We start from the raw sequence: 11,160 nt of genomic DNA, 5'->3' as shown, positions 1-11,160 counted from the left end.
CGCGGCGCCGGGATTGTGACGTCACCGCGCTGGGACGTGCTCTCGGGCAGCCGAGCTCCCGGGGGTACGCGGAGGGAGGGGGAGAGCAGTTGAGGATTGTGGAGTGGGGAACGAGGGGAGGCGGCCTTTACTGGGCGGGGAAAGTGTCCCAAACACCGGTCTGTGGCCCTGGGATCCTGCCAGTCGTCCACAGAGCCGCCTCCTGTCGGGAGGTAAGTCACCAGCACCCGGCAGGTCTTGTCCCTGCGGGAAGAGCGGGAGACAAGGTGGCCTCATCTGGTATCCACGTCCCCTGGGTCCCGGAAAAAAATCAAAAGCAAATGTTGGTTGAGGTCAGGGTAACATTTAGCCAGTTCCCAATAGTTAAATTTCAGAGCAGTGAGCGAACATTGGGATTAGTGAAAATCCTGGGGGTGAAAGATATCTATATATTTACCTCTTGATTTTTAACCTCAAGAATCAGTTTGCATTTCCTTTCTGCTTACTGAGCACTACCCCTCTTCCCTCCCCACCCCCAGCCTTTTTCATCTTAAGGCTCCAATATGTTTTTCTTTAGGATGGAAGAGAGTTGCAGTATGAACAAGGCCTTGATTGATCTGTGGCTTTCTACAATTTTTTTAATGTTGAAGCAGTTACCTAGCTTTGGATCCTTGCAGATAAAATCATAATAGGGCAGGGAACATTCTGTAACCTGGTGCTTCTCCTTAGTGGCACCACTGACGTTTTGGGCTGGGTGCATAATTCCTTGTTGTGGGAGGTGCCCTGTACCTAGTAGGGTGTTAACAGCATCCATGGTCTCTACCCACTAGATGACAGTAGTAACCCACCCACTCCACCTCTGGCTGTGACAAGCCTGTCTCCAGATATTGCCAAATTTCCCAGGGGTAGGTGGCAAAATTGCAACCCCTTTGAGAACCATTGCTGTAATGGAAAAAGTACTGGCTTTGGAGGCAGATACATGGAACTTTTCTGGCACTTGCCAACTTGATCTTTGGAAACCTCCCTGAGGCACAGGTCCTTCTTTTCTAAAATGTAAAAGATGCTATTAATGTTGTAGTTGCAAGGATTAATATGCCCACTGCCTGGAAAATAAAACGAGGCTTTCAACAAATAATAGTTTTCTCTCTTTGTAAGACCCTATCTCAGAAAAGCTGGGGTATCAGAAAAATTCAGATGTAAGGGAGTGAGTCAGGAATCCTATGACAAGGAAAGGGGAATAAGCCAGAAATTCAGTTACAGTAACATCTGAACTCCTGGTTCGCTAAGACTAGGGAAAGGACAACGTTAGATTAAAAATCTGAGGAATGTGGAAGGATGTGTGATGGCTCTGTGGCCCCAACAACAAAGGTCATTTAGAAGGATACATGGGTAGAGAGTCACGTGTTACCCAGAGAACAAAAACTCTCTTGCCTACCTACTCACTGATGTTTGAAATCCCTAAGAACATGAAGCCTTTTATTCCACTACTGGCATCTGGAAAATACCTTGCATATAATAGGTCTCTGGTAAGCATTTGTTAAACTGAATTAGAGCTAAAGCTTAAAGGGCAAACACCCCTGGGAAGATAACACAGTGACTTGATTCACACGAAGGTGATGCCAGCTCCTCTTACGAAAGTACATTTTAGGATATGAAAAGTGGATATTGCTTTTAAATATCTCCAAGATCAGGAGAGGGTTCTAGAGACAGCATTGCTTGGTACCCAACTTCAACTGAAGCCATCCTCATTATTTAAGTATTTTGTTCCAATTCTTTCAAAAATTTACTTTCTCTCTCCAGTTTTAGCAGCAAACATGTTATCCTAAGTTCAATTTAATATGTCCTTGGCTTTCACTCTGTGTGTATAAACAAGAAAGACAGGGTCCTTTCTGGTTGCTATTCCCAGGAGGCAATCCATGATCATAGGCAGGATGCATACCGCTAGTATGGGCTTATGGTAGAGTTAGTTCCCAGAAATACCCCTCCACTGGGAAGAATCACCACCAGGTGCAATGGACTTGGAGAGGGGCCATTCCTAAAGACCTTTTATTGAATATTTAAGTATGAATTTCATATTAAGAAATTATTCCAACGGTATACTTTTTATTGATATCTAGAAATTTATATGTTACATTTTAGAAGGAAAATATTTTTTGGCCCTAATGAATTGGCATGCTTACTTTTACTATTGGGGGGTTTCCCTTTTTGTCTCAGCTGACAGAAAGCATAAATAAAACGTATGCTCAGTTGCAATAATTATTCATAGCCTATTTTTCTATTTACCTCTAATTCCCTTTATTCGGCAGGTGGCTTTTTTATTCCACTCTTGTTTTAATGACTCAATTAAACTTCTGTTTTATTGGAGGAGCTCTAAGCCCTTTGGAACTGGAGATATAAATAAAATAAACTATGTATCACACATACCATAATATATAGTCTAATACATATAATAGTGTATTTACTGCATTTTATTTTATATTTTAAAAATAATCATTTCTACATTCAGTCTATATATTTATAGATAACCCTTAGTTTCATAATTCAGAGGATTCCTAGAACTCATGTTTGTCTGTTTGGACCTGCTTAACATCATGGTGAAAATTATCCAATAAAAGCAACAAGACGTAAAAGGCCAAGATAATCTTTTTTCCATTCATTGTGTTATCATGAACGTATTTTAATCCTGAAAGTCCCTGAAGGACAAAACAAACAGGAAAAATTTTTTAAAGAAATATATAACAGGGCGGAGTAAAAGAAATACAGTTACATGACGTGTGTGCATTTTGTGTTGACCAGTTTCAAAACAAAATCCCTTAGGTTTTGGTGACTGAAGAGCACTTAAGAATGTGAGCCATTGACTAGCTCTTAGTCATTCTCCAATCAAAATACTGCAGCTCCTGATTCATCTAATACTGAAAGAGAAAACAGAACTTGGACCTTGGAGGGGTTAGCATGTTACACAGTAATGGATTAATTTGTTGTTTGTCACTAGAGGGGGCTTTAAGAAAGTTTTTCTTTTTTAGAAAGTTTTTTTTTTCTTTAATGTTTATTTATTTGAGAGAGAGAGAGGCAGTGTGCATGCGCACACACGAGTGGGGTGGGGGGCAGAGAGAGAGAGAGAGAGAGAGAGAGAGAGAATCCCAAGCAGGCTCCACGCTGTCAGCACAGAGCCCCACATGGGGCTCGATCTCACAAACCATGAGATCATGACCTGAGCTGAAATCAGGATTTGGATGCTTAACCAACTGAGCTACCCAGGTGCCCCCAAAAAGTTTTAAGCTGCATACCTGTGAGCAGAGCAGCCAAACTGAGGCAATATTAACCTACAAATCTTACTCAAGGAGTATAAGATGTAACTGAAAAACATTTTTAAAAGTGACCCTTAGGTAGAACTTTTCCAACTATAGCTAGTGACATACATGGTGAATTCTTTGTTGAGCACAGGAAAAAAATTAATGGATTAAAAAAAATCCTCATCATTGTCAATCTAGAGCTTGATTTTTCTTAATTTTATTGTTTAAAGCAGGAGAGAATGGCATGACCATAATTCTCTATAAAGCAATATGTGCCCAACAGACAGAAGAGAGTGATAGCAGGATATACTGACCCCAGATGACCATTCTGAGTTCTAGTAAGGAATTGAACTTTGATATCTCAGCACAGGCGTAATCTTGCACGCGGTAAGTGGTCACTCTAAGAACTATAGCACCCTCTGGAGTTTGTGCTGCATTTGATGTGCTCCATTGTATACTTTATCTTCGTTTTTCCTATAGTAGAGAAGAACACGAAATTATGGCTCTACAGGCAGCTTAGCTGCTTGTTATTACTAACAAAAGAGTCAATCATATAGTGTGGCTCTTAAGTGAAGGCTGCTAGAATTGCAGATATTAGGCCCCTTAATACCTGTCACAGTCTTCCATTGCTTTCGTTTCTCTCCAGCTGTGTTCTTTATATCTTTTCCTCCAATTAAGAGAACAAGTCTCTGTGAATGGAATTTAATCATTCTGTGGTTACTAGGTAACCTGTTGCCATAGCTTAAGAAGAGCATTTTATCTCTTCTCCACTGCCAATCAGTTGCCACAATACATTGGGGCAATGCTTGGCCGAAAGGCTTGATAATCTCCGCCTAACGTATTCCCTGTTTACAAATGGCTTCACCGTTAAAAACAAAGCAAAGCAAAGGACATAACCAAGTTGTCAGTCTATCCTGCTCATATTTGTTTCACTTAAAAAGCAGGGTTCGGAGTTTTAACAATTAATGGATTTTGGAAAGTTGCAGTGAAGCTCTTAGAAGTGTGTCTGTGATTCACAAACTACCACACACGAATCAATTAAAACAACAACTAGGTTTTGTTAAGCCACCGATGAAAACCATACTTTATTTGTGCCCTATCTAGTTTTCCTTAGGGATTCAACCTCCTCTCCTGTCATACTTTGTCTTTTAGGGTATCTGCCTGCAATATACTCCCCAAACACTTTAAATTATTAGGCTGAATGACCCAAAATTGCCCTTTTATAAATCAAAAGTGGTCAAATACAGACAATGCTTTCTTTTCTTTTTAGTTTTATGGCTCTATTAACACAAATATGATATGCACATGAACTGTCTATTCATTTTCTTCACTGCACAGCCTGGCTTCAGGATGGGTGCCTCTGACGGCCAGCGGCACTGCTCTTTCCGCAGCGGCTTTGCGGTGCTTGGAGGAGACGTTGGGAGCAATCTCTGCCCAGTAAGATTTGTTGCACACACAGCACTTCAAGCTCCTTGACCTTGTGGACTAGGAACTTCCGGAAGCCACTGGGCAGCATGTGCTTTGTTTTCCTGTTGCTCCTGCAACCGGTGTTGGGCATCGAGATCTGGCCCTTGAATCTTCTGCCCACCCTATCGTCAATGCCTCTGGGTCTCTGCCAGTTGTGCTTAATTTTGACATACTGGTTTGGCTGGTGCCAGATGAACTTCTCAGCCATCTTTTTTTTTTTTTTTTCTTTTTGAGAGAGGGAGAGAGAGTGAAAGAGAGAAAGAGAGAATGCAAGTGGAGAAAGGGCAGAGAGAGAGAGAGAGAGAGAGAGAGAATCCCAAGCAGGCTCCGTACTGTCAGTGCAGAGCCCAATGTGGGGCTCGAACCCACGAACCACGAGATCATGACCTGAGCCAAACTCTGGCACTTAACTGACTGAACCACCCAGGTGCCCCTCTTGGTTCTCCCTCTCTCCATCTCTCTCTCTCTTTTTTTAAGTTATTTATTTATTTTGAGAGAGGCAGAGACAGCGTGAGTGGGGGAGGGGCAGAGAGAGAGGGAGAGAGAGAATCCCAAACAGGCCAGCACTGTCAGAGGGGAGCCTGACGCGGGGGCTCAAACTTACAAAACTGTGAGATCATGACCTGAGCCAGGATCAAGATTTGGACGCTTAACCAACAGAGCCACCCAGGGGCCCCTTGGTTCTCTTTTTAATGATCTCGGATGTCACCAGAGGTCTGAGGGCAGCCATTCAGGAGTCATTTCCCACAGTGAGGACACAGTCTAGAAATTTTGGTTGTGCTCCAGGCACAGAAAGACTTCCTCTGTGTCATTTATAACATGTGGAGTGGATGTTTGTATATGATAAACAGACAAATAAGAGACTGAGTGATTCTCTGAGCCTTCTTAATTTCCTTTTTAAATGAGCCTCACAGGGAACAAATATTTCTTCTTGGACCTCAGAAAATTTGGGGGCTAGAAGGATGCCAGTGATTCCTAAACCAAAATATCCATCTTGTAGAAAAAACTACTGGAGCACAGAGAAGATAAATAATTAGCCTATACAACTCAGCTTTCTGACTCTTGATTTAATGCTCATTCCACTAAATCAAGAAATAGGCAGCTAGACAATTATTTCAGTGGCGTTTCATTATGCCCGTTTGCACTTCTATGCACGTGTTACCTAAAATAATGGAAAAATCTTTTTCATGTGCAATCATGGATGTATAAAATGGGAAGGGGAAATGAGACTTTGCTTCAGTCCTTTCTCTTAGGCAAACCTGTATCTAAGCTGTCTAAGATAAGTGTATGTATATTTTAAAGTCATATCTTTTTCTAAAAGGCTAACATATATTATTCTTCCAAAATGAAATAGAGCTCAGTTGAGCCCAGTTTTTCTCCTACCCCGAAGATGATTACTTTGCCGTAATCCAGAAAGACTGTCATTGACATTGAGTTTAGGAACATTTTATTTATTTTTTGTTTTGTTTTATTTTATTTTACTTTACTTTACTTTACTTTACTTTACTTTACTTTACTTTATTTTATTTTATTTTATTTTATTTTATTTTATTTTATTTTATTTTATTTTATTTTATGTTTATTTATTTATTTTGAGAGAGAGAGCACGCAAGCAGGGGAGAGACAGAGAGAGAGAATCCCAAGCAGGCTCCTGTGCTGTCAGCACAGAGTCCCACACGGGGCTCGATCTCGCAAACCATGAGATCATGACCCGAGTTGAAATCAAGAGTTGGATGCTTAACTGGCTCAGCCCCCTGGTGCCCCAGGAAACTATATTAGAGAATTATTTCTGAGAAGGGGCAGCTTCTCTTTTTCAAGGGTGAAGAAAAGAACAACACTAATAACTTCCTGTAAACTAAAAACTGTCACCTGTTATTTCAGTCCTTAATTTATTAATGAGTTATTCCAACTCATTAATGAGCACCTACTATGCGCAAGACCCATGACTCTTCAGCTCACATTTTCCTTTCGGATTCTACAACACACAACCATATTCTCTCTAGTTCATTTACAGTGATCCTGGAAGCTGGGCATTTATAGAGATATTGTAAAGTGGCAGGTAACATAGAATAAGTGTTGGAATCCACTTGCTTGTGAATCCTGGCTTTGCTGTTTCCTAGCTGTGTGACCTTGACCAAAGACTCTATTTCTTCATGTGTAAGGTAGCAGAGCATAATAATAGTGTCTACTTTATGTGATTGTTGTGAGTATGATCAGAGGTAATATGAATAAATAGCTTACCAAAGTGCCTGCCTGGCTGCCATAGTTTGGGTTTCCCAGAAGCTGACCCTGGGACAAGGATTCAAGTACAAGTCATTTATTTAGGAGGTCATCCCAGTAAACACCAATAAGGGGGACATAAGTGAGACAGAGAAGGGAAGGAAGCTGTAAAGGGTTCTATCTAGTGCATACCTGGAGCTCAGTCCCTCCAGAGAACTCTGGGAAACAGAACACCACAGAGTTATCCTACCCAAGGGTGGGGAGCTGGGCTATTTATCCACCACCCTGCTGTCAGACCATGTTTAAGGGCTGCGGGGTGGGGGGTAATTCCTGAAGGGCAGGTAAAGTAGGCTTCCGTGTTCAGAGAAAGCTCTAGGCAATAAGGTGCAGGCACTCACTGTTGCAGTTGGGATTGGCGAGCAAGGAAGTGGCATTGACAGGGTCCACTTTCCTGGTGACAGTAGCCATTCAACATACATTTACTCCTTGTATTTTTAAACATCATTACCATTAAGTACGCTTTTGGGTTCTTTTCAAATTGCATACGACTGGCACAGAGAAGGCGTTTGTTGTGAACACCTGTTATTTTTGTCTGCCCAGCATCCTTTCTCTTTTCTTCCTTCAGGAAATACATCCCTTGTCCTTTGGGTGATAGTCTCCATTTTTCCTCCTTCTCAGTCCCCTCTTCTCCTGCCCCTCCTTTATCACAGGAAAGGGGAATGTGACTCTGGCCTGGCCAGAATGTGTCCAGCCAGCTGGCTATGGGGATTAATTCAAAGATGGGCACAGAAACCTAGTCCGCATCCGGTCCTATCAGCATCCTCTCTGGGACCTAGCTTCTACAGCTATTAGCACTGACTCTTTCTGCTGGGTTTGCTGAGCTGGGAGATAGAGGCCTATGCTGCTGACCGCTCTCTTACTCTCTGTGGAAAGCACAGGTACAACAGATAAGGGGAAACAGAGAGAGAGGAGGAGGGGGAAGAGAGAGAAGAGGGAGGAAGACAGAAGGAAACATCCTGAAGACATTATTTGAGCTCCCCCAATACAGCTCTGGTGGAAGCATTTGAACCTGACCTCCCAGTTCTAGGAGCCAATAAATTCTTCACTCTCACATGCAAGGGAAGAATCCTAATGGACACATTTGTAGCATTTCATGCTCTACAATTCTAGGACATCTTTTAACACCTCCTCTTCCAATGTAAATTCCTAAGTAGTTATAAAAGCTGCTAGCAAGATGGTGGAGGCAGGTATGAACTGGCGGTATCTTTATATTCTGGAATAGCCTTCCTCTCCTTTGAGGTTCTGGCGCTTCATACTTTATTTCTCAGTCACAACATTGAATAACTTTGGATTACCCCATGAGAAAGTTATCCCCTTTGCCATTCTTTCACTCCTAATTACATCAAGGAGAAAGTCTCAGTGTGACCCTACTATGGCTTTAACACCTGTCATCTTAGCTAATCTTCCATTTTTAACAAAGGCTGAAGTTCAGTTTCAGGCCATAGTATTTGAGGCATCCTTCTTTGTCTTTGTGGTGCTTGCTTATGGCATTTACTACTATTCTTCCAATTATAACTGAGGTATAGTTTTTCTTTTAAAAATGTTTAATGTAAAAAGTGAGTAAACTCAAAGGAAAACTACAAAGGAAACAATAGTGTTTACTGGTGTAACAATGTGGCAAAAGACACGTAGGTGACATGTAAAAGACTGGAATTTGGAAATCACCTGCTTAGTATAATGGTATCCGTGCTTCCTCAGAGTAAAAAAAAAAAGAGATTAGGTAGACAAGGTGCCACTCACATTTCACATTTTCCACCCTGCGCTGTCTCCTTAATTCATTCCCTTCTGCCTGGATCACAGGGGCAAGTGAGCAGATGTACAGGCTAACATAGACATGTATGTAACCAGGGAGTAGAATCAGAATTCCCCTTTCTGTAGGCACCTGTGAATCCACCAATGAATGATCCTCTTGGCATCTTCCTCCCTTGGTTTCCAAGAAAGGATGCAACTTTCTTCCTGATGACAGAAAAGAGAGACAGGGAATGGCTTCTTATAAGAAGAGGCGATGATTCCACCAAATGGTGATGACTTCTTTCTTTTTTTTTTCCAATCATCTTCACATTTTCTTTTGGGTGGATGTAGTTCACTGAATAATGGCCATCCAAAGAGATCAGGTCCTAATCCCTGGATTCTATAAATGTTATTTTATAAGGAAAAGGGGTATCTGCAGAGGTGGCTAAATGAAGGATCTTGAGATGAGATGGTGATTGTGGATGATGTGAGTGGGTCCTAAATACAATCACAAGTGTCCTTGTAAGAGGGAAGTGGAGGAAGATCCCACAGATGGAAGAGAAGACAATGTGAAGATAGAGGCAGAGATCGGAGCAGGTGGTCCACAAGGCAAGAGATCGTCAGCACCACCAGAAGCCAGAAGAAGCAAGGAATGGATTGTCCCCTAGAACCTCCAGAGGGAGTGAGACCCTGCTGCCATCTTGATTTTGGCCCAGTGATACTGATTTCAGACTCCGGCCTCCAGAGCTGTCAGAGAATAAACTTTCGTTGTTTTAGACTACCCAGAATTTGTTACAGCAGACCTGGGAAACTAATACAGCGGAATGAAATGTTGTCTCTCAATGACTGTCTCCAAGACAAGCATTTCTCAGAAATAACAATGCAAGTACCCATCTCTTTATGTTCTGATTTTTTATCTTGGTTACAATTCAGGGAGCCCAGGGGAAAAAATCCATCCCTCTGAACACTTAACACCATCCTGTTCCAAAAAGGAACATCACCAGGGCATCTGGGTGGCTCAGTTGGTTAAGTGTCTGCCTCTCAATTTAGGCTTAGTTGACAATCTCTCATTTGTAAGATCGAGCCCTGCATTGGGCTCTGTGCCGGGCATGGAGCCTGATTCATATTCTCTCTTTCTCTCCCCTGCTCCTCCCAGTTCACAAGCATGTGCACGTGCTCTCTCTCTCTAAAAAAGCAATTAAATAAAAATAAATAAGGAACATTACCATTAACTCCTAGCATGGTCATTAAAAAAAAAAAAAAAATCTTGCTTTCCAGACAATTGAGAATGTTGTTTTTCATTTATATATAACAAAAGATTCTCTCACAAGTTGTACTGGAGGCTACTACTTGGTCCCAATATTTATTTTCCCTTAAATAATGATTGCACTCCCAGGTTTTGGTTGGGCCATATGGAATCAAAATGTTTCTCATCTTCCCTCGCAAGAAGGATTTCCGTGTAACAAAATTCTTGTTAATGTGTACAAATAGAATGCTATGCTCCATTGACTTTTCCAAGTGGCAGTAAAGTTATTTTTAGGAGGATCCATTTACATAGCTTAGTTTGGAGACTATAAAAATCCTAACTATGATTGGTTAGGATTATGTATAACAGTGAATAATAGAAAACACAAAAGTTTAGTATTCTCTTTTGTGAATATCTGACTCCAGGATTAGTGTCTACGGGGTCTATTCCAGGATTGGTACGAATCCCCACAGTGTCAGACACTCGTGCTCCATCTCACCTGTCACCATACTGAGCATTGCCTCATTCCCAGGACCACGTCATAGTCTGAGATGGCTGTTCCAGGTCCTGCCATTACATTTACATTCTAGTGATGAAAGGAGGAAAGGGAAAAAGAAGGGCACGCTCCCTCCTTTATGGGCACACCCCTAATGTTGCATACATTTTACAAGAGCATGGAAGCATTGTAGAATGAAGACTTTATGAGATCAGAACCTTTGGGCTGTGTGGTCTTGGCTAGTTGTGTGGCCTTGAACAAAGCACATCTCTGAGCCTAGATTTCCTAACATTTAATGTATGTATGTATGTATGTATGTATGTATATTTATTTTTGAGAAAGAGAGACAGAGCACGAGCGGGGGAGAGGCAGAGAGAGAGAGGGAGACGCAGAATCCGAAGCCAGGCTCCAGGCTCAGAGCTGTCAGCCCAGAGCCCATGTGAGGCTTGAACTCATGGACTATGAGATCATGACCTGAGTCGAAGTCGAATGCTTAACTGACTGAGCCACCCAGGCAGCCCTCAGCTTCCTAACATTTAAAATAAGAGAGCCAAAATGCAATAAATGTTGTTTCTAGTACTTTTTCTATGAAAAACTGGGTATTTTAAAGATAGGTTTTTCCTAGTGTTCTAACAAAGGCTAAACCTCTAAACTTTGGGGTTATTGTA

The 11,160-nt window shown here is 41.7% G+C and overlaps 1 pseudogene; it reads right to left on the bottom strand.

Moving 5' to 3' along the window:
* Window positions 1-4,586: 4,586 nt before the first annotated feature.
* LOC131517992 (large ribosomal subunit protein eL32-like) lies at window positions 4,587-4,947 on the bottom strand (annotated as a pseudogene).
* Between the last annotated feature and the right edge of the window lie 6,213 nt (window positions 4,948-11,160).

This window comes from Neofelis nebulosa, chromosome 7 (assembly GCF_028018385.1).
Source record: "Neofelis nebulosa isolate mNeoNeb1 chromosome 7, mNeoNeb1.pri, whole genome shotgun sequence".
NCBI lineage: Eukaryota > Metazoa > Chordata > Mammalia > Carnivora > Felidae > Neofelis > Neofelis nebulosa.
This window is presented reverse-complemented; position numbering and strand designations above follow the sequence as displayed.